Source organism: Schistocerca gregaria, chromosome 4, assembly GCF_023897955.1.
Source record: "Schistocerca gregaria isolate iqSchGreg1 chromosome 4, iqSchGreg1.2, whole genome shotgun sequence".
Classification (NCBI taxonomy): domain Eukaryota; kingdom Metazoa; phylum Arthropoda; class Insecta; order Orthoptera; family Acrididae; genus Schistocerca; species Schistocerca gregaria.
Window position 1 is genome coordinate 668155588 of NC_064923.1, and position 27758 is coordinate 668183345.

The following is a 27758-nucleotide window of genomic DNA, read 5'->3' on the forward strand; positions in this document are numbered from 1 at the left end:
AGACCGATGCCCACGCTATTTGGTCTCTTCCCCCAAACAATCCAATCCAGTCCTTTATGTTTCCAGAAGAAACTGAAAAGATGAGTTTTTCAAAACTGAATTCAAGATTCATTTGTGACTTAGAGGAGACTGGGGCACATAAACGTGGCATTGTTTTCAGATGGTTGATTGGCTGTTTTGGGGAAGGAGACCAGACAGCGAGGTCATCGGTCTCATCGAATTAAGGAAGGACGGGGAAGGAAGTCGGCCTTGCCCTTTCACAGAAATCATCCCGGCATTTGCCTGGAGCGATTTAGGGAAATCACGGAAAACCTAAATCAGAATGACCGGACGCGGGATTGATCCGTCCTTTTCCCGAATGCGAGTCAAGTGTAATTTTTTCAGAGTTTTTAATTTTTTTGGGGTTTTGTTTATCATGATAATATTGTTTAGGATAATAACACGGTTGTAAGTATAACTTTTATATGTACTTCTAACTCAACAGTACCTTTTATAGTCCAAAATAATTTACGTAGGCTCAAGTCGAATGCATAAACGTGCCCCATTTACAGGCGTGCTTACGCCAAGTAACATCGTTAAATACAAAAATTTTACTGGCAGTAAACAATTTTTTGGTCCATTTGCTCCTGTGAACATAATATGGCCTATGTAGAATTAATGTTAATTAAAAGCTTATTTAGCCTCATTCTCAGCGTTGCAATTCATGTAGACAAAAAAATGTTTTGTCCTGTGGCGCTGTCGTTGGAAGCCCACCTTTCACATCTAAGGCGCTGAACCCATTCTTGATTTATTTTTGGTTGTTTGTATAGTCTCAAGCAGTAAATACAAAGGCAATCTTCATCCTTTCCATCAGACTTTGAAGATTATAAGAGAAAGCAAGGAGAACGGGATGGGACATTCGTTGAGACGGGAGCGCTTGCCAACTGACGCTTTGGTGGGACTAATTCGTGACAAGAGATTGAGGGGAAGAAGGATATAAATGATATTAGATCACATAAAGTGAAGCAGAAATTATGTGCACCTGTAATGGATGGCAGAATACAGGAGAGCAAGGAGAATTACCGTGTGATATTCGTGGTAAGGTTTTATGGGACCAAACTGCTGAGGTCATCAGTCCCTAAGCTCACACACTACTTAATCTAACTTAATCTAACTTACGCTAAGGACAACTCACACACCCATGCCCGAGGGAGGACTCGAATCTTCGACGGGGGGAGCCGCGCGGTCGGTGGCAAGGCGCCTCAGACCTCACGGCTACCCCGGGCGGCAATTACCGTATGAAAACCTGCCTCTGGGCAGAACGCTAACCGTATCGGAAATAGGTCTATCCACATTTTCCCTTGTTCTTCCCTTCAGCACTTTCTTGCACTTATCAGTCCTTGCCTTCATAGAATTAATTCTTTCTGCTTGAGATTCATTACGTTTAAATAGCTTTTTAGTAATTTCTACCTTTCATTCTCATGTGCCTTCATTTTTTTTTTAGATTGCTTACCCAACTACTGTTGCCTTTGTTTCGTTGACTGTTATATAAGTTACAATGTTAATGCGAAACAGTGCATAAACGTCCCCCAACATAACTGCATAAACGTGCACCATTGCCATGTTCGAATTAGTTTCGAAACTTTCAGGATTTCAAACTGTACAAATGTACCTCGTACAGTAGAGTAGTGTCCTGTAAGCGGTTTTATCTTAAAAACTATACAATATCAGTTCTAAAAGGTATGCTCCCTAGGAGCTACGATGTTTACAAATCTTACACAATAGTACAAATACACTCTTCAGACACAAAAAGACCCATCACGTAGGAATTATTCGAATGGGACGTAAATTGGTAGATGTGGTGTAGTACATGTACAGACAAACAAATGGTTAAAATTTCAGAAAAAATGGATAGTTTATTCAAGAGAAAGAGCTTCATAAATTGAGCAAGCAGTCACTCGGCTTGGCACTCACTGATAGTTGCTGGATGCACTCCTAAGGGATATCGTGAAAAATTCAGTCCAACTGATCCCGTACTAAAAATTGAGGTATGTTGTGGTTATTCTATACAGGAGGTCATCACAATAGTTCAGAACTCGATGTTGGTTTATATTACGAAGTTCAGTAACGTAAAGATCTCCGAGGTCATGAGACACGGCGAGAAGAGCTCGCCGGCCGAGGTGGGCGAGCGGTTCAAGGCGCTCCAGTCTGGAACCGCGCGACCGCTACGGTCGCAGGTTCGAATCCTGCCTCGGGCATGGATGTGTGTGATGTCCTTAGGTTAGTTAGGTTTAAGTAGTTCTAAGTTCTAGGGGACTGATGACCTCAGAAGTTAAGTCCCATAGTGCTCAGAGCCATTTTTTGAGAAGAGCGCACTAAATAGTTCGTGACTCGTGACGCTATGCTACGGGTGGTGTTAGGTGTACGAAGGCCGTGGGCGGCATTTCTGTATGTGCTTCCCTGCCGATGGCATAAGGTCGTCACTAACGGCCTCTTCAAGATAAATTAGAGAAACTTCCAGTCCTCCTTCGGGATGTCAAACGCACGCGCCACATCTGCACCTTCCTCGGTCTTGGCGAACCATCAGAGAACCATTGTGCACTTTTTCGTTTTGTCGTAAGTTAATACTGATAACACCAAGTCTCGTCAGTCGTGATGCTTTTTTCCAGGAAAGAGCTGTCCCCGTTTTTAATTTCAATCGAGTCGCAGCAAGCGTCGCGACGTAGTTTTTGTTCGGGGGTGAAGGTGTGCGGGGTAAACTTTATACACAATTTTATCTTCTTGAGAACATTCTGGAGAATGACTTGAACATTTAATTTAGATTTTTCGTACGTGGGGGACCACAATATACAACTTATGGAAAGAAATTTCCGCCATTTGACTGTAGGTTTGTATCTATTTATTTTGCGCGTGTGTCCGTTCAAAAAGTTCCGAGATCGATTTTATTCCTGGCGTATAAGCGACGGTCGTTGTATGCCGTTATAGGGTGCACAACGGCTCCCCTTTGTTTGTATCAAGCGACGTAGCCTAGCTTGCACGTTCTCCATTGCTGGTATAATGTTTCCTGAAGGTCACCACCAATGAAGGCGGTATGAGGACTGTAATCTATAGTATCTCATATCTGTTAAAGCGCGTGTTGAGCCGACGTAATGTATTAGTGCGCGACTGTTTTTCTATCTTACGCTGTCTGCAGCTCAGTCAATGTAAAGGAGCACCAGAAACATATCTTTCTTTCCATAACCTACTAATAGCGATTTAAATGAAAGTCTACGACAATGTAAGCACACCAGCCAAAAAATGAGTAACTCCGACGAGACATGACGCTGATACCAACTGACACCGCCTCTAGCTTTGATGTTGGCTGCATTTCGGTGAGGGAGAGATTCAACAAAGTTCAGCACATACGCCGTATCTGCCGAAGCCACTCCTTGATAACAGTCTTCCGTAGAGCTATCAAATTAACGGAACCTTGATTCGTACGCTTCTCCCCCTGTTCCAAATAGTCCCAGATATTTTTAGCTGGATTGCTATCTGCTCACAAAGCGGACCAGTCAAGATGCGATACTGTGCCAGGGTGTTCGTCAAAACAGGAAGATATGCGTCAAAACAGGAAGATATGCGTGCAGTACTTTTAACGCGGCTGTCGTCATCTTGGAAAACGAGTGTGTCCGTAGCATACTTATGCAGAAGAAGGGACAACATTAGGGTGGGCCCCAGTCATCATTGGAACGCAGCATCACGTATGTACTCAAATAAACCATCAACTGCTAGCTAAACGACTCATTGGACCATTGGTGTACTCGACTCTTTCCGTCATTCGAAAAGGAGAGAAAATCACGACTCGTCGAACCGAATTTCAATCGGCAATTGTTCAATGTCTGTGTTATTTTGTCCACTAAAGACGTGCAGCTGTAATCGACTCCACATGTTGGCTTGGAAACTGGTTGAGACGGACCTGCGTCCATTGACACCAGCAGTTCCTGTCGCCTTTGAAACGGATCGCCATTGAGAAGGCGTGATGTATTTTTTACAGTTTTCAAGAAAACACGAACGTTACTAGTGGTATCCATTGTCTCCCTGGTGCAGCATTCTCGCGAGCTCTGTAGGAAAACTGAAGGCCAGGAAAATAATGAAGCTTGAAAAGAGAACGTAGCCACTTAATCACTGAGGCAGATTTGAGCTAAAGTACGGGTGTCCAACCTTTCAGCTTACCCGGACCATATTGCAAGAAGGCAATTAATTTTTGGACAATACGTAATATACTTAGCACCAACAATATCCACTGAGGGAAAAATCGGTTGGAGATATATAATTAACACATTTAAGCAATTTGAAATTTATGATTCTTTTTTGTAAAAAAGCGACAATTAGACATTTTATGTATGACATTTCATTAGTTTCGTAATTTTAGGAAAAAGGATATTTTTTATCGATTTTGTGACGTGACAGATGCCCATTTCTTGGACCGCATCGGTACTTGCTTTGGGCCGCATTTGGCCCGCGGGTTGATGATGTTTGGTTTGTGGAGCGCTCAACTGCGCGGTCATCAGCGGGCGTGCAGAGTCCCAATTTTTACACAGTCCAATTTGTACTCAGTGCAATCTAGCCACTGTCAAGAATGATTATGATGATGAAATGATGAAGACAACACAAATACCCAGTCTCCGGGCAGAGAAAATCCCCAACGCGGCCGGGAATCGAACCCGGGACCCCATGATCCAGAGGCAGCAACGCGAGCCCCTTGGCGGCGAGCTGCGGACGGCTCGCGGGTTGGAAACCCCTAGACTAAAGGATTGATGAGTCACAACGAGAGTTAATCAAGTCATGTTACTTGGTGCTAACAATTAATTAGCTGTGGTCTTAAGCGGAACGCTTACTTGGTCTCAGTAGCGGATAAAGTGAGTGACAGGCTATAATTCATTGGTAGCATACAAGGAAGCTGAAGTGTGTCACATTTGCGCCGCCGTTATTTGATTATCAATAGAGAGCGAGTTCTGCATATTAGCTTATGCAAACAACGGATTTCGAACACATTCATCTACGAAAACTCCTCATTTCGACACATGCAGGGTTTGTGAAGATAACCTTAACGCATAACAGAGGCAAATAAACTGTCATGCCTCCTAAACAACAGTGTTTAGTTTGTGTGATTTCGTGTTTCCCCGAGGCCTCATTAAGCCTTTTCTAGATGATGGTGTATCTGCAGCTTGTATGACAGGTACATCAATCATGTTTTTTTTAATGTACGTGACTGCAGTGTGTGAGAGAGGGAAGACGGTAATAAACGAATCCGATTCACAGTATGCTGCTCTTGAGTGACACCTAGGGGAACGCGAAGCTCTATGTCCTCAACCATCGAAGGAATCATATTTTGCAAAAACAGACATAATGTCTTATGGGATAACAGCAATCAGTGATTTTATAATGTTACTTAAAAACCGTCTTGATTGCAAATTTTTTATTCATATGACCGGTTTCGGTTCATCCAGAACCATCTTCAGATCTGATATTTCAGTTACAGGAGTAACCCGTCCAAATCCAGCAATTTTCACATGCTACGTCACATCCATGACGAGTATACGTTAGTGGCATTCGGTACGGAAGCAGGAATGGGTCAGTGAAAATTATACCCGTAGTCATGCACATTACAATGTTTAGAACACTCTAGAGATAAATTTAACTGAAGCACTGTAAATCTGAAGTGGAAATGCTGAATCCAAGCCTACCACCCAAAAACTCAAACATTTACAACGGGCACGAATTCTTTCATTGGGATCGTTGGTATGGCTGTGAGCATAAGGCATTACGCGAGATATGTAAGCGCGTAACAACGCTGCAAGGACGAAATACAATGTAAGCAAGACAGCGGGGAAGGGGAAGAGAAAAAGAGAAAATTATGGAAAAAGAAATATGGAAAACAGAGCTGGCTGTTGCGACTGTAAGCTGAGAGGATAATAAGCTGCGTCCCCAGCTGTGGATGCTTGCGAAATGTGTTGCACAACAGCGGTGGAACCTGAAGCTTCGCTTTACGTTATTAGACACCGAGAAACTACGAACCTTTCATGGAAGTTTTCTGATTAAACACCATCCAGATGATGTAAAACGTTATGTTCTACGGCTAAGAATAGCGGAAAAATGAAATTAATTTTGAATGACCACAAATATTTCCATTTTTCCCTTCTGTTAAAAGCAAAATGGTTAGCGCCTAAATTACAAAGCTTAAGTTTTTTTTTTCTTTTAATGTAAGAGCCTACGGAATATCAGACCAGTTGTGTGGCTGGTTTGAAGAGTTTTTAGCAAACAGAACACAGCATGTTGTTCTCAACGGAGAGACATTAACAGACGTTAAAGTAACCTCTGGCGTGCCACAGGGGAGTGTTATGGGACCATTGCTTTTCACAATATATATAAATGACCTAGTAGATAGTGTCGGAAATTCCATGCGGCTTTTCGCCGATGATGCTGTAGTATACAGAGAAGCAGCATTAGAACATTGCAGCGAAATGCAGGAAGATCTGCAGCGGGTAGGCACTTGGTGCAGGGAGTGCCAACTGACCCTTAACATTGACAAATGTAATGTATTGCGAATACATAGAAAGAAGGATCCTTTATTGTATGATTATATGATAGCGGAACAAACACTGGTAGCAGTTACTTCTGTAAAATATCTGGGAGTATGCGTACGGAACGATTTGAAGTGGAATGATCATATAAAATTAATTGTTGGTAAGGTGGGTGCCAGGTTGAGATTCATTGGGAGAGTCGTTAGAAAATGTGGTCCATCAACAAGGAGGTGTCTTACAAAACACTCGTTCGACCTATACTTGAGCACGGCTCATCAGTGTGGGATCCGTATCAGGTCGGGTTGACAGAGGACATAGAGAAGATCCAAAGAAGAGCGGCGCGTTTTGCCACTGGAATATTTGGCAAGCGTGATAGAGTTACGGAGATGTTTAGCAAACTCAAGTGGCAGACTCTGCAAGAGAGGCGCTCTGCATCGCGGTGTAACTTGCTGTCCAGGTTTCTAGAGGGTGCGTTTCTGGATGAGGTATCGAATATATTGCTTCCTCCTACTTATACCTCCAGAGGAGATCACGAATGTGAAATTAGAGAGATTCGAGCGCGCACGGAGGCTTTCCGGCAGTCGTTCTTCCCGCGAACCATACCTGACTGGAACAGGAAAGGGAGGTAATGACAGTGGCATGTAACGTGCCCTCCGCCACACACCGTTGAGTGCTTTGCGGAGTATAAATGTAGATGTAGATCAGTTTCTGTTTACATAAAATGTGTATGAGATGAATTTTCTGGTTGGAAGTGTCTAATATTCAGTTACATCTAATATCTTTATCTGTCGTACGCTTATTTCATGTATTTGTTACGAGAGTCACTTGTGAGCTGACGGGGGCCTAAAAGGCTCCACACACGACCGAGGGATCGCAGCTATCGGCGCAGACGTAGCGCGGTCCGTCCCTAGATCGCCTGACTGGACACAAATAGCAGATCGCAGCTATGATTTGCTGATCTCTCGTATTTCCCAAGTAATCCGATGAGTTACTCATGAGTGTCAATATGACTGACTGCGACCCTTTAGCCTAGCAATCACGCTTGCCTGTGCAGCTTGGTTTACTTTCGCAACGGTCACACTTAGTAAGGACTTAACGTTAGAATTTATAAACTTTTGCCATGATCACGAACGCCTCTGAAAAGTGAAACAAAAGCAGGAGTTGCCACATACATTAAGAAGGGATACAAATATAAAAACGTTGATAGCCTCAGATTTTGCGGTGATCAGCATTTTGAAGCTTGTGTCATAAAAATAGAAACTCATGGGGAGTTAATAGTAATAATCACAATGTTGTTGTAGTGGTCTTCAGTCCTGAGACTGGTTGATGCAGCTCTCCATGCTAATCTATCCTGTGCAAGCTCCTTCATCTCCCAGTACCTACTGCAACCTGCATCCTTCTGAATCTGCTTAGTGTATTCATCTCTTTGTCTCCCTCTACGATTTTTACCCTCCACACTGCCCTCCAATGCTAAATTTGTGATCCCTTGATGCCTCAGGACATGTCCTACCAACCGATCCCTTCTTCTAGTTGTTGTGCCACAAACTTCTCTTCTCCCCAATCCTATTCAATACCTCCTCATTAGTTGCGTGATCTACCCACCTAATCTTCAACATTCTTCTGTAGCACCACATTTCAAAAGCTTCTATTCTCTTCTTGTCCAAACTATTTATTGTTCATGTTTCACTTCCATACATGGCTACACTCCATACAAATACTTTCAGAAACGACTTCCTGACACTTAAATCTATACCCGATTTTAACAAATTTCTCTTCTTCAGAAACGCTTTCCTTGCCATTGCCAGTCTACATTATATATCCTCTCTACTTCGACCATCATCAGTTATTTTGCTCCCAAAATAGCAAAACTCCTTTACTAATTTAAGTGTCTCATTTCCTAATCTAATTCCCTCAGCATCACCCGACTTAACTCGACTACATTCCATTATCCTCGTTTTGCTTTTGTTGATGTTCATCTTATACCCTCCTTTCACGATACTATCCATTCCATTCAACTGCTCTTCCAAGTCCTTTGCCGTCTCTGACAGAATTACAATGTCATCGGCGAACCTCAAAGTTTTTATTTCTTCTCCCTGGATTTTAATACCTACTCCAAATTTTACTTTTGTTTCCTTTACTGCTTGCTCATTATACAGATTGAATAACATCGGGGAGAGGCTACAACCCTGTCTCACTCCCTTCCCAACCACTGCTTCCCTTTCATGTCCCTCGACTCATAACTGCCATCTGGTTTCTGTACAAATTGTAAATAGCCTTACGCTCCCTGTATTTTACCCCTGCCACCTTTAGAATTTTAAAAAGAGTATTCCAGTCAACATTGTCAAAAGCTTTCTCTAAGTCAACAAATGCTAGAAACGTAGGTTTGCCTTTCCTTAATCTTTCTTCTAAGATAAGTCGTAGGGTCAGTATTGCCTCACGTGTTCCAACATTTATTTCTACGGAATCCAAACTGATCTTCCCCGAGGTCGGTTTCTACCAGTTTTTCCATTCGTCTGTAAAGAATTCGCATTAGCATGTTGCAGCTGTGACTTATTAAACTGATAGTTCGGTAATTTTCACATCTGTCAACACTTGCTTTCTTTAGGATTGGAATTATTATATTCTTCTTGAAGTCTGAGGGTATTTCACCTGTCTCATACGTCGTACTCACCAGATGGTAGAATTTTGTCAGGACTGGCTATCCCAAGGCCGTCAGTAGTTCTAATGGGATGTTGTCTACTCCTGGGGCCTTGTTTCGACTCAGGTCTTTCAGTGCTCTGTCAAACTCTTCACGCAGTATCGTATCTCCCATTTCATCTTCATCTACATCCTCTTCCATTTCCATAATATTTTCCTCAAGTACATCGCCCTTATATAGACCCTCTGTGTACTCCTTCCACCTTTCTGCTTTCCCCTCTTTGCTTAGAACTGGGTTTGCACCTGAGCTCTTGATATTCATACAAGTGGCTCTCTTTTCTCCAAAGGTCTCTTTAATTTTCCTTTAGGCTGTATCTATCTTACCCCTAGTGAGATAAGCCTCTACATCCTTACATTTGTCCTCTAGCCGTGCCTGCTTAGCCATTTTGCACCTCCTGTCGATCTCATTTTTGAGACGTTTGTATTCCTTTTTGCCTGCTTCATTTACTGCATTTTTATATTTTCTCCTTTCTACTAGCCCTCGTCTTTTTACCTACTTGATCCTCTGCTACCTTCACTACTTCATCTCTCAGAGCTATCCATTCTTCTTCTGCTGTATTTCTTTCCCCCATTCCTGTCAATTGTTCCCTTATGCTCTCTCTGAAACTCTGTACAACCTCTGGTTTAGTCAGTTTATCCAGGTTTCATCTCCTTAAATTCCCACCTTTTTGCAATTTCTTCAGATTTAATCTACAGTTCATAACCAATAGATTGTGGTCAGAGTCCACATCTGCCCTTGGAAATGTCCTACAATTTAAAACCTGGTTCCTTAATCTCTGTGCTACCATTATATAATCTATCTGATACCTTATAGTATCTCCAGGATTCTTCCATGTATACAACCTTCTTTTATGATTCTTGAACCGAGTGTTAGCTATGATTAAGTTAAGCTCTGTGCAAAATTCTACCAGACGGCTTCCTCTTTCATTTCTTAGCCCCAATACATATTCACCTACTATGTTTCCTTCTCTCCCTTTTCCTACTGTCGAATTATAAAAGTCTAAAGCTGGTGATTTGTTGGTATTCATTCTTAATCCATGTTTTTAAATGTCTAAGCAGAATGAGGTAACATTAACTGTATGTTTTAATTTAAATTTTTTATCTTATTTCCGTTCTAAAGCTATGCTTAAGTCTCTTGCTATTTCTTATAATCTAACTCTCCCTTATACAATTTAGAACAATAGTTGAGGCAACCGGCAGCTCTTCTGTTGAAAACATTTTAGAGACACATCGAGACTGCAACTCACAGAATAAATATTTGTCATTAAACTAGGGAACTAAGGAAAAGAAATGAGGGTTTTAAAACTCATTTGCGAAATACTGACTGGAAAAATGTGTACAACACATCTGGCGTTAGTGAAAAATGCTATGGATTCTGTAAGATCGCCTACAGTTCCCAAGAAAAACGATGCGAAAGAAGGTCGATAAATCTTGGCTCCCATTCGTCTTCTTTTTAAGAGCGTTATTCTGCATACATATCAACTACCACCACTGCTAAACATGACAGATCATTTCCCAAAGCAGAACACGACACAGTGACGTCCGAAATACTGACTGAAAGTGCTTGGTAACTCGGACGTGTGTGGCGGAGTCGAAGAGAGTGACCCAGTGCCAGCGATATTTCTGTTGACACTGACAGCGACTAATCACTGATGTTTGAGGTCCTGAAGAAGCCAGAAATCTATTCTTGGGTGGGAACAAAAATGTCGTGATGAACCACCTTTCGTCCTACTTCTTAATGCGAAACGTGAGCCATGGGTATACGTGCAACAACGCAAATAGACTTGCGCCTGAAGAGTTTATTTCAGTGCACTTCCTAGACTGTATCTTCATATATTTCTTGGGAAAATGGTGAGTGCCGAAATAGATGACTAGAAATTAATAAGAACCACCTCGCAAAAGTTTAGTCCGGTTAGCTACAGAATGTTATTTTACTGTTCAGCACGGTTTCACAGTGGCCTACAAAGGTCTTCATGCGCCATAATCTTGTATTGTTGCTTCTTTTTGTGTGGCAGCGGAGTAAAATGGCTACAAAAATACAGTTTCATCAGCATTGAGCCGGCCGAAGTGGCCGTGCAGTTCTAGGAGCATCAGTCTGGAGCCGAGCGACCGCTAAGGTCGCAGGTTCGAATCCTGCCTCGGGCATGGATGTGTGTGATGCCCTTAGCTTAGTTAGGTTTAATTAGTTCTAAGTTCTAGGCGACTGATGACCTCAGAAGTTAAGTCGCATAGTGCTCAGAGACATTTGAACTGCCATTGAACTATGATTACTGATAGATTTCACTGCATAATGCGAATGAAGCGTTGTGAATTATATGATGTGAAACGTCCCCTTAGAAAAATTAATGAATTACTGTGCTGATAAATCTCTTACATTATTTGATTTTCGAACAGCTGAGCAGAACTGAATGTACTCAAACATTTCGCTCTTTACCTATTCTGATCAACACTTAACTGACAGCCAATATTTTTAGCGCAACGCAATCTGACTTTCAAAAATCCCTACAAAAGAATGTCTCTGACTAACAATAACCTATGCCTTTCATGAATCACTTACCTCACAAAAATCTTCGTTACTCGAGCTACTGCAATACAGCGAGCGCCACTACTGCCAGCTAAATAAAAGATCCAAACTACAGAAGGCACTAACTACTGATAGGCATAGTTAGCAAATGAAAGATTTTCATAGAGAACAAACAATGTATTTACCTTAATAGTTATCAAAGGTCATTATATATATATATATATATATATATATATATATATATATATATATATATATATATAGTTCATGGCATCCAGTCTTACAAATTTACTGTCTCTGATGGACACACGTCCAGATCATCCGCTCTCAAAACTCCGCCATTTCTCTCCCCACATCCACCACTGCTGGCGGTTCACCTCCAACTGCGAAACGCTACGCGCTGTTAACAGCCATCTGCCCAACACTACAATAACAAATTCCAACAATGCAAACCAGCCACAGACTGCACACAGCATAGTCAGTGATTTTCTCACAGAGCGTTAAGTGACGTTACCAACATTAAAACTTAAACAGCCTACTTACAGATGTAAGTCTAATTTAGCCATTAGTACATTCATCCATATCTGTAAGTTACGAAGGTATCCCATGGATCAACTGAACAACATTGTATCATGACGACACTGCGTGCACCAAATTATGGCGGGACACCAGGTAAACTCGCTACGTACACTGATGGAAAAGAAATCGCAAGGCCAAAAAATAATTAATGTAGAGTAATGAAATTTCAGGAATGCATTTGTTTAGGTAACACTTTTAAGTGATTAATATTGCGAGATCACAAGTTAACGTAAGCGCAGGATAAGCCATTGCAGATGTGAAATGCTGGTGCATTAACCAATGTAAGCGCCAGAATGTTGAAAACAAGCAGGCAAACGCGAATGCGTTGTGTTGTGCAGGTGCCGGATGTCAGTTTGTGGGATGAAGTTCCGTGCCTGTTGCACTTGGGCGGTCAATACAGGGACGGTTAATGCTGTTTGTGGATGACACTGGAGACGTCGTCCGATGAGCTCGATTGGAGACAAAACTGGTGATCGAGCAGGTCAGTACAACATGTCGACATTCTGTAGAACATAGTGGGCTGCAACAGCTGTTTGTGGACAATCGTTATTCTGAAACTTCCTGGCAGATTAAAACTGTGTGCCCGACCGAGACTCGAACTCGGGACCTTTGCCTTTCGCAGGCAAGTGCTCTACCAACTGAGCTACCGAAGCACGACTCACGTCCGGTACTCACAGCTTTACTTCTGCCAGTATCCGTCTCCTACCTTCCAAACTTTACAGAAGCTCTCCTGCGAAACTTGCAGAACTAGCACTCCTGAAAGAAAGGATACTGCGGAGACATGGCTTAGCCACAGCCTGGGGGAGGTAAAGCTGTGAGTACCGGACGTGAGTCGTGCTTCGGTAGCTCAGTTGGTAGAGCACTTGCCCGCGAAAGGCAAAGGTCCCGAGTTCGAGTCTCGGTCAGGCACACAGTTTTAATCTGCCAGGAAGTTTCATATCAGCGCACACTCCGCTGCAGAGTGAAAATCTCATTCTGGAAACATCCCCCAGGCTGTGGCTAAGCCATGTCTCCGCAGTATCCTTTCTTTCAGGAGTGCTAGTTCTGCAAGTTTCGCAGGAGAGCTTCTGTAAAGTTTGGAAGGTAGGAGACGGATACTGGCAGAAGTAAAGCTGTGAGTACCGGACGTGAGTCGTGCTTCAGTAGCTCAGTTGGTAGAGCACTTGCCCGCGAAAGGCAAAGGTCCCGAGTTCGAGTCTCGGTCGGGCACACAGTTTTAATCTGCCAGGAAGTTTCATATCAGCGCACACTCCGCTGCAGAGTGAAAATCTCATTCCGGAAACATCCCCCAGGCTGTGGCTAAGCCATGTCTCCGCAGTATCCTTTCTTTCAGGAGTGCTAGTTCTGCAAGTTTCGCAGGAGAGCTTCTGTAAAGTTTGGAAGGTAGGAGACGGATACTGGCAGAAGTAAAGCTGTGAGTACCGGACGTGAGTCGTGCTTCGGTAGCTCAGTTGGTAGAGCACTTGCCCGCGAAAGGCAAAGGTCCCGAGTTCGAGTCTCGGTCGGGCACACAGTTTTAATCTGCCAGGAAGTTTCATATCAGCGCACACTCCGCTGCAGAGTGAAAATCTCATTCTAGAAACATCCCCCAGGCTGTGGCTAAGCCATGTCTCCGCAGTATCCTTTCTTTCAGGAGTGCTAGTTCTGCAAGTTTCGCAGGAGAGCTTCTGTAAAGTTTGGAAGGTAGGAGACGGATACTGGCAGAAGTAAAGCTGTGAGTACCGGACGTGAGTCGTGCTTCGGTAGCTCAGTTGGTAGAGCACTTGCCCGCGAAAGGCAAAGGTCCCGAGTTCGAGTCTCGGTCGGGCACACAGTTTTAATCTGCCAGGAAGTTTCATATCAGCGCACACTCCGCTGCAGAGTGAAAATCTCATTCTGGAAACATCCTCCAGGCTGTGGCTAAGCCATGTCTCCGCAGTATCCTTTCTTTCAGGAGTGCTAGTTCTGCAAGTTTCGCAGGAGAGCTTCTGTAAAGTTTGGAAGGTAGGAGACGGATACTGGCAGAAGTAAAGCTGTGAGTACCGGACGTGAGTCGTGCTTCGGTAGCTCAGTTGGTAGAGCACTTGCCCGCAAAAGGCAAAGGTCCCGAGTTCGAGTCTCGGTCGGGCACACAGTTTTAATCTGCCAGGAAGTTTCATATCAGCGCACACTCCGCTGCAGAGTGAAAATCTCATTCGGGAATCGTTATTCTGTTGGAAAGCACCCCGTGAAATGCTGTTATGAATGGCAGTCAGGATGCAAGGGATAACCACGAGAGTGCTCCTGCCGACATATGAAGTCGCATCCTAGACCATATTCCAGGTGTAGGTGTAGCACACTGACCGCTTGACTGCAGGCCCTCAGCTGGCCACCATTACAAACAACCAGAACCAGCTTTCATCGAACCTCCACCATGCCGTCCAATGAGCGCTAACTTGACACCATTGCCATTTGCGACCTCAGTGGCGTCAAGAGGGAGTTCATTGGGGGGGGGGGGCAGTGGGGGAGGGGGGGGGGCAGGATCGAGGTTTGATGAAAGCTGGTTCTCGTTGTTTAGAAGGGAGGCAAGGTGAGGTGAGGGCCTGCAGTCAACCGGTCTGTGTGCTACACCTACACCTGGAATATGGTCTTGGATGCGAATTCGCATGACAGCAGGAGCACTCTATTATATTTCTGTGCAAAGGAAGAAGTAATGTTTTCAAGCTGGTAATATTAAACGCGTTGCTACTGGACTAGTGTGTGTAGTGTCCTGTTTCTATGTCTGTGAAGAACACTACCTCTATCGGCGTCGACGATCCCCACAGCGTACGTAATTTCGTACACGTAGACAAGTTACTCTCGTAGTGTAGAAGCAGCTGCCGACCCCGACGTTTGCCTATAAAATTTTTGAAATGTAAGAGAAACAAAACTTCTATGGGATCTTCTCGAATTGTAACGCTGCCATTCGCATTTGGTTATTCGATTATTGTCTGCGAGTAAAATGAGTTCTTTTTATGAGAGAAAATTTTCTCTGTGCTTTGACCGTGTGATAGAAGCAGGTTCTATCGCAAACATTGACCACCAAATGTTCGAAGTCCTATACAAGCTTATAGTGCATAATAGTTCCACACAGAATCCTTTGATAAAAATTAAATACGCGCAATTACCTTTAAAATGCAACAGATTGTATTCTGGCCGTTACTGAAAACCCCATTAACATTACTTATTGCTAGTGAATCTTAAAAAAACATATATAATATGGCGGCTAGCAATGACTGTTTCATTGTACACCCTTCCTTCGCGTCCTCTCGGTATCGTGTCTCGTAACTAAGTCCAGTCACATTCCGATTTTCTTACTTTACTTCTCTCGCCATGGAGCAACGCGACCTCACAGAATAATTACTTCACTCGCGCAGGCGAAACGCACCACCTGGTGATATATATTCACTTTAAACCGCAAATCATTGGTCGATATTTGAATCGATAACATTCTTCGGCCTGCACAGGTCAAGCAAATTTACAACTCTCGTGGGTAGCCCTTGCGCCCTGACCACCATTCTTGAACTGTGCCTCAGAGGGCTCTTTGCAGTAAGGTAACGATGGCCCACAGACAGCTGTCTTATAATGGAGTTTTGAATTCTAAGGATCTCCCCACCCAAGGAGCACCTCCACCTTCAGCCCGACAATGCAAGAGCAGACATGTGGGCTGCGACATCTGTAACATTTCGACGCCTCCGGTTCACTGTCACCGATCATCCTCCATACAGTCCCGACCGGGCGGCAACTGATTTTCACCTTTTTTCTGACCTTAAAGAACACCTTCGAGGACTTCACTTTGACAGTGCAAGCAGACGTGAGATTGTGGCTCTATCAACAAAGCCAAACATTCTACATTGAGCCAAAGGTTCTACAGTGATTGTATCAAAAAACGAATTTCTCGTTGGGAGAAAAGCGTTCGTTGCCAGAGTGACTGCATTCAGGAATAAATATGTAGACATAAAGAATAAATATACAGAATGCTAATAACGTTTTATTTAAAAACCTTTAAGAGTTTCACGTAAAAAATTCGGAAGCAGTACCTTTCAGCACGGTCCCGTATATGTGAAAGAATCATTACTATTTCGTTACTATAATGACAGTAACCAAACTATATGCCTTGGAGAAATGATTTAAATTTAAGGGGGGTAGGACGTCAAACGGGCCGACCTGGAGCAGGAGAGGCACCACAGGACATTTTATTTTCTACTGTCTATACTTTCACAAATAAATTCATAAAACTTTGTCAGCATGACCAGGAAGGATTCAGGATTTACACTCATAGCACTGGAAGTGCAAAAACATAACAAAATAAATTTTTTTATAGACATTAAATTTCATCATTTTTTTCACTTACTGTTGGCGGCATTTGTTGCTATAGGTACATTTTTCTTCACAAGTAAGAGAGATTCTTTGATGAATTTTGCACAGCATACAAACCGTACTAACAGGTGTATGAAACTCTAGAATTTTCCAAATCTATTAAAAACTGTGGTAAAAATTGAGATAATTAACTACAAAAATTAGATTTTTTTTCTAAACATAAAGTTTAAAACATAACAGCTCGTTCATTTTTTTCATAAATTAGATTCTATAGTTTCAGACACCTGTAAGTATGGCTTTTAATAGTGTGCAAAATTCATCGAACAGCCTCTCTTACTTATGAAGAAAAGTGTACCTATAGCAACAAATGCAGCCAATAGTAGGTGAAAAAATGATGAAATTTCACATGTAAAAAAATATTTTGTTATGTTTTTGAACTTCCGCTGCTACGAGTGTGAATCCTGAATCCTTCCTGGTCATGGTGACAAAGTTTTATGAATTTACTTATAAAAGTATAGACAGTGGAAATTAAAATGTCCTCTGGTGCTTCTCCTGCTCCAAGTCAGTCCGTTTGATGTCCTACCCTCCTTAATGTATCTCGAAACGAAGGTATTAGTGTTTTTGTGCTGTGTAGGCTCGATAGTGAACTGACGACATTTTTACGATCTGCGGTAAAGACTGGTGGACTGCCTGAGTGCTTCCACAATCTTTCGTTGACTGGGTAATTTGTATAGGACAGAATGTTTGTTTCCGATTCCCTAGGTATGCAGTCTTCGTAAGGCGACCTGTCCGCTAGTCAGGTGACTTTGTCCTAACCGTTGCGCTGCACAGGGTCTCTCTCCCAAGATTCGTCAGGGGTTTTGGTGTTTCGGCAGACACTGGCAATTTAATTTTTGCAATGTGTAGATAGAGTCACACCAGGCAAATAGTACTTATGACGTCTTGCATGTGAAGGCCAGTGTCAAAGGAAAGCGTAGGTTTGTATCCCGTTACAACCAGAATGGTTTTTAAAGCGTAATTGTATGTGTCTGTTCGATAGAGTGGTCTCAAATTAGTCTAGTGCAATATTCATTTTATCGATTTGTATTAACAGGGACAGTAAAACAGAAAGAATAACCAGTACTCCGATCGTGACTGAGTAGCACTGAAAAAAATTCAAATGTGTGTGAATTCCTAAGGGACCAGACTGCTGAGGTCATCGGTCCCTAGACTTACACACTACTTAAACTAACTTATGCTAAGAGCACCACACACACATCCATGCCCGAGGGAGGACTCGAACCTCCGGCGGGAAGTGCCGCGCAGTCCGTGACATGATGCCTCAAACCGCGTGGATTAGTGACGTTGCAGGGCGGCAGGAGACAGCTCGAAACAAGGCGGCACGAGACTTACTACTGACGTACTGGTTGTTCTTTCTATTTCAGGTTTCCTGTTTATAAATATCTATGAAACGAATATCACACTGGTCTAATTTTGGACCGCTGTATCGAATGAGCGCGTAAAACTGCGCTTGAGAAATCGTTCTATTTGTAACTGAGAACAAACCGACTCATTCTGTTGGCACTGGGCATACCATGAAAGACGCGATGAGCAGTATTTGTTTGGGATGACTCCAGTTACACATTGCAGTAGCGAAATTACAAGCATCTGTCGAAACATTAGAATAAAAGCGCCTTTCAAAAGCGACGTTTAGGAGAGATATCAGGTTCATAACGCAGCGTAGTGTTTGCAGTTGATCACAGAGTTCAGACCTCTTCAAGAGAAGACGTTGGGCTTTAACTAGAAAAGAAAAAAAGGAAAGGAGCACATCTGCAAGGAAGCCGGCAGAAGCCAAGGGCTCAAAAGGGAATAAAAGCTTTGAAATATACGGAATAATAGATGACAGGAGACGAGAACGTTCGAAAAGACATATCACAGACAAGAGTTCGTAAGACGTGTGCGGTTGACCATGGTGTTTTTCCTGGCGAAGTAAAATGGTTCAGATGGCTCTGAGCACTATGGGACTTAGCTTCTAAGGTCATCAGTCCCCTAGAACCTAGAACTACTTAAACCTAACTAACCTAAGGACATCACACACCTCCATGCCCGAGGCAGGATTCCAACCTGCGCCCGTAGCGGTCGCGCGGTTCCAGACTGTAGCGCCTAGAACTGCTCGGCCGGCTCGGCGAAGTAAAGTTAGAACGTGTATAGTGTGGAACTATTGCAATAAACGCTGCTTCCTCTACTGAAATTGCCGTCAAATTGTAACGCAGTGTTCTGCTTCGTTTTGGTACTAAATACGCGCTGGAATCTAGCGCTCGGTAGCCCAGGTCTGTTAAGAGTCACCATCCGCCGGAAAACGCAGGCGGTGCTGTGAAACTCGATGGAGTTTGTTTATAGCGGCCTAAATTTGAAGTTTCCGAAATAGAATGTAAGAGCCAGGGTATTTCCATTCCGTAGCTTACGTTACTGTGTAAATTACAGCGACGCGGGGCTGGCCGTTAGGTGGCAGCACTAGTCGGAGGCGGAGCTTCTCTGGAACAGTGTGGCCGCCGGGGCCAGGGGATCAGGTGCGCCTGAAGGACCGCTACCCTCGCTCTGCCAAACTAATTGAGTCGAAAATGATGATTCCAGACAGAAGCTCACGGTCCCTCTCAAGGCAGTCCCTAGGAATTCGGCTGCTGATATAATCTCTCTCTCTCTCTCTCTCTCTCACTCACACACACACACACACACACACAGACAGACAGAGAGAGAGAGAGAGAGAGAGAGAGAGAGAGAGAGAGAGATGCTGGTCTCAAATAGAATGTAGCGTATACATTTGGAAACAAACATGAGGCGTTAAAACAGACTGCGGTTTTGCGTTTCTCTTACGTCAGAGCGACACAAAGCACTACTGACTGGTGCTGACGCTGTACTGGTTGAATTTACCTCCCCATGCCCATGAAAGGAATAGGCTGGGTTCGAGTCCCAGTACGTTGCACAGTTGTTTCATTACAACTTACAATCCGCTACTTAGTGAGGGTTTCTTGATCGAATCGTCAGATTTCAACGTCGTCGTCATCATCATCATCATCATCATCATCATAATCATCATCATTACGTGCATTCCGATCTCCAGATACACGCATCCACGTAACTAATGTCATCTCTCCTCTTTACAGTTACCTCGTCGCCTCGATATTTTCTTACGTCTCGTAATCCAGCAAAGAACTTCCTTGATCAGAAGGAAGCAGCATTGGACGGGGTGTTAGACAAGGTTGTTGCCTGTCCCCCACTGTTGTTTAACGTATACCTTCAAAAGATTATTGCGAAAAGTTTAGATGTGAATAGAGGAATATGTATTGGTGGAAAGAGAATAGAATGTATAAGATTTGCTGATGACATGGTATTAGTGGCAGAAAGTGAGCGGACAGTGAATAACATACTCAAAGATCTGAATGAAGCTTGTGTGGAATATGGGATGCAAATAAACACAGAAAAAACAAAGAGTATGGTCATCAGTACATGACGCAGACTGTCCAATATTAAAATAGGCCAATCTACCATTAGCCAAGTAAGTCAATTTAAATATCTCGGAAGCACAATAACTGAAGACTTGAGATGTCACCAGGAGGTGAAAACTCGAATTGCCATAGCGAAGGAGGCATTCAACAGAAAGAGGAGACTCTTATGTGGCAAATTAGATAAAGGACTAAGGAAAAGGCTTGGCAAATGTTTTGTCTGGAGTGTGTCACTATATGGGGCAGAAACATGGACACTGAGACGAGAGGATGAAAAAAGGTTAGAAGCATTTGAGATGTGTATGTGGAGGAGACTGGAGAGAATAAGCTGGATGGAAGGAGTGAGTAATGAAAGAGTATTGGAAAGGGTTGGTGAGAGAAGATGTCTGCTGAAGATTGTAAGAGAAAGGAAAAAGAACTGACCGGGACATTCATTGAGAAGGGAGTGGTTGCAAGTAGATTCTTTGGAAGGATTGGTTTGTGGGAGAAGACTGAGAGGAAGAAGGAGATACAAGGTGATAGACGACGTAAAGGGAAGAGGAAATTATGCAGACCTGAAGAGGATGGCAGAAGACCGGATAGCCTGGAGATCTACCATGTGAAAACCTGCCTTTAGGCAGAACACTGATGATGATGATGATCATCATCATCATCTTTCTCCCACGCATTCTTCGTGCTACAAGTCCCAATCATCTCCATTTATTTTTCATATAGTAATTATACCACCATCATGCTTTAATTCTAATGAACTGGCAAAGCTGTGGCCAGCAAATAAATAAATCAGTAATCTTATTATTCGTGAGGGAAATATTGTTCAAGTATGCTTAATGACACATTTTATCTACGCACCATTAAATCGGTTCATCGTCGGTACCATTCCATATATGCGTTTTTCCTTTGCTGAGATAATGAACGCTTACTTCATGTAATCTCTTACAATCCATATACAAAAAGCACATTTCTCCTCAACCTGTAGGTTGCTTTGAAAACCGTGGTGCTTTCCTAGGCAAGCACCTATTGGAGCTTGTTAACCCTTCCTTACCTCCAACCCCTTTGTTGTCGGTGTTGTGGTATTCATTTCGGAGACTAGTTTGATACAGCTCTCCACGTTACTTCATCCTGTGCAAGGCTCTTCATTTACGAATAACTACTGCAGCGTAAATCCATTTGAATCTGCTTATTGTAAGCACACAGTAGAGTTGCATGCCGTCGGGAAAAATAACATCTGCAATTTGCCCTAGCTTTCAGCCGTTCGCAGTACCAGCACGGCGGGCCCGTATCACAAGGCCAGATCAATCATCCAGACTGTTGCCCCTGCAACTACTGAAAAGGTTGTTGCCCCTTTTCAGGAACCACATGTTTGTCTGACCTGTTCGGGCACTCTTTCATTGCGGTTGTACCTTCAGTTATGCTATATGTATCGCTGAGGCACGCAAGCCACCCCACCTCGGCAAGGGCTGTGGTTCATGTGGGGGAACTTACTGTCAAAATCTTATCAAACAAATAAAAAGGCCGGCCGCGGTGGCCCAGCGGTTCTAGGCGCTTCAGTTCTGAACCGCGCGACTGCTACGGTCGCAGGTTCGAATCCTGCCTCGGGCATGGATGTGTGTGATGTCCTTAGGTTAGTTAGGTGTAAGTAGTTCTAAGTTCTAGGGGACTAATGACCTCAGATGTTAAGTCCCATAGTGCTAAGAGCCATTTGAATTTGAACAAATAAAAGGGAACCTACAGTTTAATGTAGATTTCAAACAAACCAATGTGCAGCTTGGCACATTTTAGTTTTAATATATCTTTGCCAGGTGTGAATCAAATCTCTGCCAGATGTGAATGAAACGATAAGAAAGAGAAATAACTCTATAATTCCGGGAACTGAACTCCAGACCATTGGATTTGAAATCTGATACGCATGTAGCTACCGAGTTATACATACATGCAGAACTAGTTGTAATGAAATAGTGCCTGAATCTACACACACCGATAACTAACACTCCTGACTGGAAGGCGTTCCTGAATTCCTCGTCAGTATTTGACATCGGTATAGCCGTTTCGTTGAAGATAGTTTTATTCGCCTGTGCCCACTTACATATTCCTATCTTCCTTTTTCTGGCACACGGTAATGCTTCAACTACTTTTTTTGGTATTAATAGTGCCTCTATTATCTTTCCTACTGCTCTTCATCACTTTGTTAATTTTAAATAAATAAACAACTTTAGTCTTAGATTTTATTATTGTTGCCTGTGCTAAAAATGATATCCATTACAGTCAGTATACCTTTATTTAATGCTAGTGTAGATTCAGATTGTCTCTGTTCTTTCTCCCATTACTGAGCGATTTGTCAGAATTGCTTATTTGCCATGTTTCCCCTAATTGAAACCGAATTTACCTTTAACACCGTAACTTCGATTATTGTTTGTGTTCTTCTGCAGTTTACTAGCTTGAGATACCTGTCTGTCCCGCTGATAGTTTTCTCATTTATTCAGTCTTCAGTAGCTTGTTGATAGCGCTAGTTTGCTGGAGATGTAAGTCACTGGTTCCGCATATTGTGTACTTTATCTCAGACAGTCGTTTTGTTCTTGTAGCTTCCACTGACTTTAGTAAATCCATCCGAATTTCATCGACTTCTGCTTCTTTCAGCTCATGTCATTCACTGGAATGACAAGCACTGATGCATTACTGGACCAACATTTTTTTCCGTGTCAACTTCTCCTACTTTTGTCTTACTGCTGGACTGCGGTTCTTCATGACGTACACATTTAATAGGCTCCTGCCATCTAGGTACTAAATATTCTGCAGTTAAAAGTATTTTTCATCCATATCTCCTAAATTAACCGCTTTTTGCTTCTCTAGTATTACGTTTAACCTCCCTGTACAGCACACCAGTTAAACACAGGACGTGGCGATGATACAAGTATAAGCGATGTATTGGTTCCGGTAACTTCGCCCACTGTGAGGTACGGTGTAGGGCGTGTTGAGATGGTGCCTCAGATCCTCATCTCAGCGAAGACTATCAGAGCGCCTCTAGAGGTCCGTTGTGGGGAAGAGCACGCCCGCAGGCGTCACGAAGCTATTTTAGACTAGTCTCATCAACAGGGGCAAACCAGAGCGCGAAGGCTGTTATATCGCCTTGGAAGTGGTCCAGCAATACGTGGGTGGATGCCTCTCACGTGAATCATTTTCTGGAAGATTGTCAGTACGCATAACAACTCGGCACGTGCGTGGTAACGTTTAAATTTAGGTCAATACTCAACCGTCTGGCATGCGTAGAGTATCATTCTATCTATCAGAGACTTAATTTTAAACGTGGTAACCGCTTAATGTGAAACCTCTTACCAAGTATCTACCTACCGGACGAAGTCCAAATTTATTTAATTAATACAGAACGCGTAAACTGAATTTTCCGCGCCGGCCTGGGTGGCCGAGAGATTCTAGGCGCTACAGTCTGAAACCGCGCGACCGCTACGGTCGCAGGTTCGAATCCTGCCTCGGGCATGGGTGTGTGTGATGTCCTTAGATTAGTTATGTTTAAGTAGTTCTAAGTTATAGGGGACTGATGACCTCAGAAGTTAAGTCCCATAGTGATCAGAGCCATTTGAATTTTTCGCCGGTGCTTGACAGGAAATGAAACTTCCTGGCAGATTAAAAGTGTGTGCCGGACCGAGACTCGAACTCGGGACCTTTACCTTTCGCGGGCAAGTGCTCTACCAACTGAGATACCCAAGCACGACTCACGCCTCCTCCTCACAGCTTTACTTCTACCAGTATCTCGTCTCCTACCTTCCAAACTTTACAGAAGCTCTCCTGCGAACCTTGCAAAACTAGCACTCCTGAAAGAAAGGATATGGCGGAGACATGGCTTAGTCACAGCCTGGGGGATGTTTCTAGAATGAGATTTTCACTCTGCAGCGGAGTGTGTGCTGATATGAAACTTCCTGGCCGATTAAAACTTTGTGCCGGACCGAGACTCGCAGGAGAGCTTCTGTGAAGTTTGGAAGGTAGGAGACGAGATACTGGTAGAAGTAAAGCTGGGAAGGTGTGTGTCGTGCTTGGGTAGCTCAGTTGGTGGAGCACTTGCCCGCGAAAGGCAAAGGTCCCGAGTTCGAGTCTCGGTCCGGCACACTGTTTTAATCTGTCAAAGTTCCATATCAGCACACACACCGCTGCAGAGTGAAAATCCCTTTCTGAGAACATAAAAATAATATTAAATACGAAACATTTTCCTGATTTTCTGCAATATATTCATCTGATGGCGAACCAACATTCAACTTCTTAGTCCCTACTTAAATACCAACTGAATGTTGTAACAACAGTGTGGAAGTGTACAACACTGTGGAAGTGTAATAATGGGAGTTGGCATGACGTCACAAACATCAAGCCGACATTCGGCACGTTACTTACCACAAACACTAGCTTCCGGTGGAAGTGTTTTGATCAAAAATGTCAGCGGCGTCGATCACGGGGGTACTAATGGTTCTGAATTCAAATCAAGAACAGCTGCCAACATGAGTAACATAGAAGTAAATATCCTCGGAGTAGTGAAGCAACTTATATCACTTAATAAAAGCAAGTCTTCTGCTCCAGACTGTATACCAATTAGGTTCCTTTCGGATTATGCTGATGCATTAGCTCCATACTTAACAATCATATACAACCGTTCGCTCGACGAAAGATCCGTACCCAAAGACTGGAAAGTTGCACAGGTCACACCAATATTGAAGAGAGGTAGTATGAGTAACCCATTAAATTACAGGCCCATATCGTTAATAGCGACATGTAGCAGGATTTTGGAACATATATTGTGTTCGAACATTATGAATTACAGGATTTGGGCTGGAAATCGTTAAAAGAAAGGCGTTTATCGTTGCGGCGGAATCTTCTCACGAAATTCCAATCACCAACTTTCTCCTCCGAATGCGAAAATATTTTGTTGATACCGATCTACATAGACAGGAATGATCACCACGATAAAATAAGGGAAATCAGAGCTCGTGCGGAAACATATAGGTGTTCATTCTTTCCCGAGCTATACGAGACTGGAATAATAAAGAATTGTGAAGGTGGTTCGACAAACCTTTTGCCAGGCACTTAAATGTGATTTGCAGAGTATCCATGTAGGTGTAGATGTAGATGATTATAGTCTGAAGTATATTAAGGAATCGCATTTCGTACGTAAATGGACTTCTTCAAGCATATATATATATATGAATTTTTATTGTGCTGTTTACTTTTACTGTAGTAGTTTTATTGTGTCATTTGACCTTCGACTTCATTTCAGCCAAACCCTAAAATCTCTTTGGGTGAACGCTGTGAGAAGGAAAGAGCACATAGACCGAACAATAATTTCGTCAGCCCACATCAATGAAAATGTTGGATAACGGTTCTTCTCTTCTTGGTTATTTGAAATGTGTAACAAAATGGAAGTTACGTTAACGAGGCCTAAAACGTCGTATTACTGAATCGAATAGACTTGCAAGCCCAGAAAAAGGTCTGCAGTTGCCTTCCTGACATTGCGTTATTAACGAAAGCACTGAAACATTACTATTTAAAGCAAGTGCTGCGTGCATACTACAGGAATTAGGAACTAAAAGCAGTCTTAAACAGTAGCCTTCTAATGTGTTGGGACTAACATGGCGGCGTCTACTTCAAAGCAACGTACAGCGTATGTCTGCCCTTACTGTCCCTCCATGACTTACACACACATCATTGACTCAGATGCAGAAGATACATAAAATGATGGCATACAATGCGTTTGCAAAAGAAATTATTACTTTTTTATGTTTCTTCTGAAAATAAAGAAGATATCATTTCCTTTCTAAACACTAGTTGTCTCCTCGTTTTATATATTTTCTATATTTGCGCCAGTAAGATCTGTTCAAGTCGCACGTCATTTTATCTGCGGTTGCAACATTCAGTTGTCACCTGGAGATGACTAAGGAGCGGAAGCCAGTTCGTGATCAAAAAAATATTTTTCAGAATATCAGGAAAGTGTTACCTATTTAATATCAGTAAATACTGACCTTTAACTGAAGGACCAACTACAAATCCTGTAATTTACGGCAGAAGATGTGTTTGATCCACATCAGTTATCTCTGCATCATTTCGAAAGTAATTAGTATAACGACTACAAACTTACATGAGACAAGATTAAAGATTTACTGTTTTTCTATTAAATGTCGGAGCGAAGATCATACGTAACTGAAACCACTAGTTCATTTATTTGCAGTCTGTCTCGTCCGCTCCATTAACATTTGTATTACCATCCGTGCAACTGAAAAATGATTGCGTCTAGATACACTTCACTATATATAAAGGCAGCAACCAACCACACTTCAGGTAATTACATCATTATCTATTACAGGATTTGTCCAACTTCAGAAAGTGATGTACGGTACGTTAGTTTTGGTCTGCTTTATACAAAAAGGGGAATATTTATCTTACGCCCAGCTCCACAAAATGTTCTTACAACTACCGTTTAGCAGTTACACTGCCTTTACAGAAGAAGAAACATGCGCCTTATTTTTAGCTTTATAATATGTTTTGACATAAAAGTAGAGAGATTCCTTAGAACAAAATTTCACTGTATGATATATAATAAAAAGTTAGTGAAGATAACCAAAGCCCAAAGACATTAGCAGTACATTCAGGCCGGCTTCACCATGCAAGCTAAATAGGCAGCGGCTTAGAGCACGTAAACTTGGAGGTTACTAAATTTTGGGCTACATTTTAAAAAATCGACATTGGCTATTCTGTCTAACAGCATTGCACGCTAACAAAGCCGCGTGGGGTGGCCGCGTGGTCTGGGGCGCCTTGTCACGGTCCGTGCGACTTCCCATCGTCGGAGGTTCGAGTCTTGCCTCGGGCATCGGTGCATGTGTTGTCCATAGTGTAAGTTCGTTTAAGTTAGATTAAGTAGTGTGTAGGCTTAGGGACCGATGACCTCTGCAGTTTGGTCCCACAAGACCTTGCCACAAATTACCACGCTAACAAGAATAATTATACCAAACCATTTATTTTCATTCGGAGACATCAGTCATGTGTGCACAACTGTCAACAGAACATCGAAAAATAATACGTAAGCGTTAAGATCATTTTTTATTGATCTTCAAGCTCTTTTTGTTGTTACTGTGGTGGTGGTGGTCTTTATTCCGAAGACTGGTTTGGTGCAGTTATTCACGCTAGACTATCCTCTGCAGGTCTCTTCATCTCTGCATAAAGACTTCAACCTGCTTGCTGCAGTCAAGTCCTCGTGTCTAAATACAGTCTTTACACCATACTTCCATCCATTATCGAATTAAATTGCTTGTTACCTCAGGCTGTGTCCTATCACCCTACATCTTTTTGTTAGTAACGTTGTGCCATAAAGATCTTTTCTCTCCAATTCGATTTAGTACCTCTTCGTCAGATATCTGATGAACTCGTATAATTTTTAGCATTCTTCTGTAGCACCAAATTTCAAACACTTTTAGTCTCTTCTTATCTGTATTACGTAGCGACCACGTTACGTTGCAATATAAGGCAACATGCTAGACAAATACTTTCAGAAAAGGCTCCCTAACACTTAAATTTGTGTTAGACGTTAGCATATTGCTCTTCTTTCAGAAACACATTTCTTGCCAACCT

At 42.7% G+C, this 27758-nt stretch overlaps 1 protein-coding gene and 3 non-coding genes across 6 annotated transcripts in view; all 4 read left to right on the forward strand.

Annotated features, from left to right (window-relative positions):
* LOC126268185 (uncharacterized) overlaps nucleotides 1–27758 on the forward strand; it is a 294060-nt gene that overhangs the window by 232521 nt on the left and 33781 nt on the right. The window lies entirely within an intron of this gene.
* Trnas-cga (transfer RNA serine (anticodon CGA)) lies at nucleotides 13778–13852 on the forward strand. Its single transcript has one exon. It is a non-coding gene; the product is annotated as a tRNA-Ser (tRNA).
* Nucleotides 14078–14152, forward strand: Trnas-cga (transfer RNA serine (anticodon CGA)). Its single transcript has one exon. It is a non-coding gene; the product is annotated as a tRNA-Ser (tRNA).
* Nucleotides 14378–14452, forward strand: Trnal-caa (transfer RNA leucine (anticodon CAA)). The gene has a single exon. It is a non-coding gene; the product is annotated as a tRNA-Leu (tRNA).